Consider the following 3,836-nt stretch of genomic DNA (forward strand, 5'->3'; position numbering starts at 1 on the left):
CCGCTGGCAACCTGTTGTTGCAAATGGGTTGCAAGCCCCAAGGGTAGCGTTGGCCTGGCGGCCTGGGGCACAGCTGGAAACATCCGAAGGTCCCGGCAAAGGATGAGTCGACTGGCAACAGAACAACTTGTTTATTCTGGCATCGCAAAAGAGCAACCGGTCAGGGCGACCACGTTACTCGAAGGAAGAAATCGAAGTCTCTTTGGCGTCCGGGGCAGCTGCTTTTATACCCACGGAGTCGAGGGCAAGAAGGAACGGCTCGGGATGAGGCGCCCGATACGGCGACGCTCGGACATGTTCAGACGTGACGTGCGCGTCCGCCGGGCCGGCGCCGGTCAGACCTCCTCGCCTCCCAGTTGGGGAGCTCCTCTCCCCGGCTGCCGCGCTTTGACAAGCGTGGGCACCAACATGCACACACACACACACGCACACACGACGACACGTGGCATTGAAACCTGCCTGGACGCGCTTGGCGGGAGGCGTTACGTCAGCACTGAACGGGCCCAAAATGACCACCACTTTGAACGAAGCCCCGGCGTCCGTTGCATCCGCGCCGGCTATACCGCGCGTCGTAGGCGAAACGTAACACCCCCCCCCCCACGTCACAGTCGCACTTTCATAATATAAAAAAAATTACGCAGGCTTTTTCAAGAAGAACCAATGAATGGCAGTTGCTTCCCCACCAAGTTCCCGCCATAAACATGAAAACTTGCGATGCTGCCCTGATCCTTTCGCAAAATTTTCTGCTCAGAGTTGACCACGAGAGATTGCTGTCTATCATAACACCTAGAAATCGCTAGGAGTCGTACACAAGGGAGAGACTGTCCATCTAGGAGGAGTGGATATCGAGGCATCGTTTTTCTGGTAAAAGCCATGGCAATACATTTCCGGCGAGAGACGAAGCCCTCGTTGTTTCAGGTACGTTGAGATCTGCAGTAACTCCCTCCGAAGACCTTTCTGGCTAATATAGCCTGAACGTGACCAATTCCAGATTCAGATGTCATCTGCATAAAAGAGCACTCCTCGCGGAAGGATTCTTCTTATCTCTATAAGGGTAATATTGAACAGGAGAGGACTGAGCACCACTCCCTGAGGTACACCCCTCTCATCTGCGTGAAAGAGCGTAGGGCCATCTGGAGTGCTCATAAAGAAACTGTCGTTCATTTAAATAGTGTCCAACCCATTTGTACAGCTTTCCTCCGAGGCGAATACTTGCCAAGGCCGCGAGAATCGCATTGTTAGACGTCCTCTGCGCATTTCTTTTCAGATTAGCTGCAATCAGCTAAAAGTGATTTTTGTACTTTAAAATGCTTGCGGGCACATTCTGACCATGAGTGGATTGATTGTTTTCATTCTTTCCGCCACTCAATAATAAAATATTTGTTATCAAAGATACGAAGTTACATGTCAGCTTATGTAGGTAAAATCATTCTCAGATTGAATTACGCTCTCCAAGTTCCGCTAAGATTTTTTTGCACTGTCTAACCGACGATGGTAAACAATCCTGTGCCATTGGACATCTTGTTGGCGCTGTGTTTTGGACTCCAGTAAAGGTTACTCTACGAATGTTCACGATACTCTGTGTATCATACTTGAACCCTATGTCATAACAGGCCTAATAGTAACGCTTGAGAGGAAAGTTTTCCTTGATGGAGGCCTAGTACGCGGTGAGCGGAGTGGAAAAAATAGCGGAGTTTAAATTTTTAACGTAGCGATCCTGCACTGATAAATTCTCCGCTACATGCCGGTTATTTATATGAAAAGTCCTCTGACTTGCTTCCTCAAGCTGATTGTATCACGTATAGGGCAACACCACAATTTGTCCTTCTGGCATGTGTTTATTTATCCTTATTGTGCAATTAAATGCTACAGAGTTACGAGTTTTTCACTTATTACCCTATGTAGCCCTTCTGTAATGAATAAGTTAAGGGATATTGAAATATATTCTTAAGTTGAAGGAACGCCTACCTTGAATATTGTTAGATAATACTTTCCATTTACACGTGGGAAAACATTTCATTGCTCTTTGTGCGAAATTATTGTCGCCTGTGATTTCATCATTACATGAACTTAAGAAAAAATTGCATTCAGATTTCATGAGCTATAATGCTTGCCCTCCTTTAGCTCCATCGGAGCTTTAGTCACGTCATGTGTCAGTCATTCATACAAAAGTTAATTGTTGAATGGGAAGCACAGACTACTCTCTTGTGTACTCGATCCAACACATTCAGAACCAGTGTATTGGCGTCATTACTACACGACCATAGATGTTTATTGCAACGCTAAGTCCAATCATATCTTTACCTAAATACAGTTAGGTTATCACGCTTTTTTAGGTCACTAGGATGACTACTTTCGTTTGAATCTATCGACCATGATTCCCTGCACAATACTAACAAAAGTAAGTTCGCAATTAGTCCGTATTTTTCGCTGCTGAGCGTTTATTCCTATGCCCCGCCGCGGTGGCTCAGTGGTTAGGGCGCTCGACTACTGATCCGGAGTTCCCGGGTTCGAACCCGACCGCGGCGGCTGCGTTTTTATGAAGGAAAAACGCTAAGGCGCCCATGTGCTTTGCGATGTCAGTGCAAGATCCCCAAGTGGTCCAAATTATTCCGGAGCCCTCCACTGCGGCACCTCCTTCTTCCTTTCTTCTTTCACTCCCTCATTTATCCCTTCCCTTACGGCGCGGTTCAGGTGTCCAACGATATATGAGACAGATACTGCGCCATTTCCTTTCCCCCAAAAACCAATTAATAATGAAAATAATAATTATTTCTATATGTGAGGAACAGAGGTCTCTCTCAAGTGCATGTTACTTTTGCACATCCAAGTGCTTAGTTCAATATAACCTATATCACGGTCTCTGTCTTAATTAGGTGTACCAAGGTCGCTTTTTAAAACATAAAATACTCGCAAGTTTTTATTCCGCGTAATTCTTTCTTTGATAATCAGCGCAATACTTTTTCTTTTTTTGGTTGCGCTTTTGACTTCCGTAACCTTATTACAGTTTTCAAACTCGCGTTAATATATTTTCTTAAATATTAAATATGTTCACACTATTTCAACTACACTCTACCGCTGTCTTTTTTTTAATCAACCAGGAGTAGTTGGGCGAGTTGCTTTTATAAGATGACGGCGAAAGCGGTCAACGGCAATGGCCGTGAGCTGTTGCGCTGCCACGCCACCGTCATTTTCGTTTTTTTTTGTTAATATAAATCCCACATACTTTATTTTTTTCCCCTTATTGTATGCATTTATTGCTTAGAATTACGTGTAATCAACGTTTATTTTTATTTAGCATCGCTCATATTAAAAATCAACAATTTTGTATCGTCCTTTTATGCAATCTAAATAATTAATTTATCAAGTGCTCCATTTCAGACCTGTGCGCTCGGGCTCTCTTCTATATACCAATGTCCGAGCATTTATGCGCGTGCACCTAATCAAGACTGATTTCATTGTAGTTGATTAGAGTAGCGGTTATTAAACGTTAGTTCCCGGTGGCCTCGGCGTACTGAGATATCTATATATTGTGTTAGCAGCTCTACGGACTAGATCTTGCTATAAACACGAGTGGGGGATAAATTTCAGCATCGACCGATATGGCATACCTCCGAACTCATCTCCATCCACAGCGGTGCTGTTGGTGGCCCGCAGATTCACTTCTAGGAAGCCTGTCCTAAAAAAACCGCTGACCTACTTCAGTCTACGTGCATCGCGTGCATCCAATTCAAATCCGTTCGCGAACAGTACGCTGCCGTGTGGCGTCGGTGGTATAGTGGTTAGCATAGCTGCCTTCCAAGCAGTTGACCCGGGTTCGATTCCCGGCCGACGCA

The 3,836-nt window shown here is 45.2% G+C and overlaps 1 non-coding gene across 1 annotated transcript; it reads left to right on the plus strand.

Moving 5' to 3' along the window:
- The first annotated feature begins 3,764 nt into the window (after positions 1-3,764).
- On the plus strand, positions 3,765-3,836 carry TRNAG-UCC (transfer RNA glycine (anticodon UCC)). Its single transcript has one exon. It is a non-coding gene; the product is annotated as a tRNA-Gly (tRNA).

This window comes from Amblyomma americanum, chromosome 9, assembly GCF_052857255.1.
Source record: "Amblyomma americanum isolate KBUSLIRL-KWMA chromosome 9, ASM5285725v1, whole genome shotgun sequence".
In the NCBI taxonomy this organism is placed as follows: Eukaryota; Metazoa; Arthropoda; class Arachnida; order Ixodida; family Ixodidae; genus Amblyomma; species Amblyomma americanum.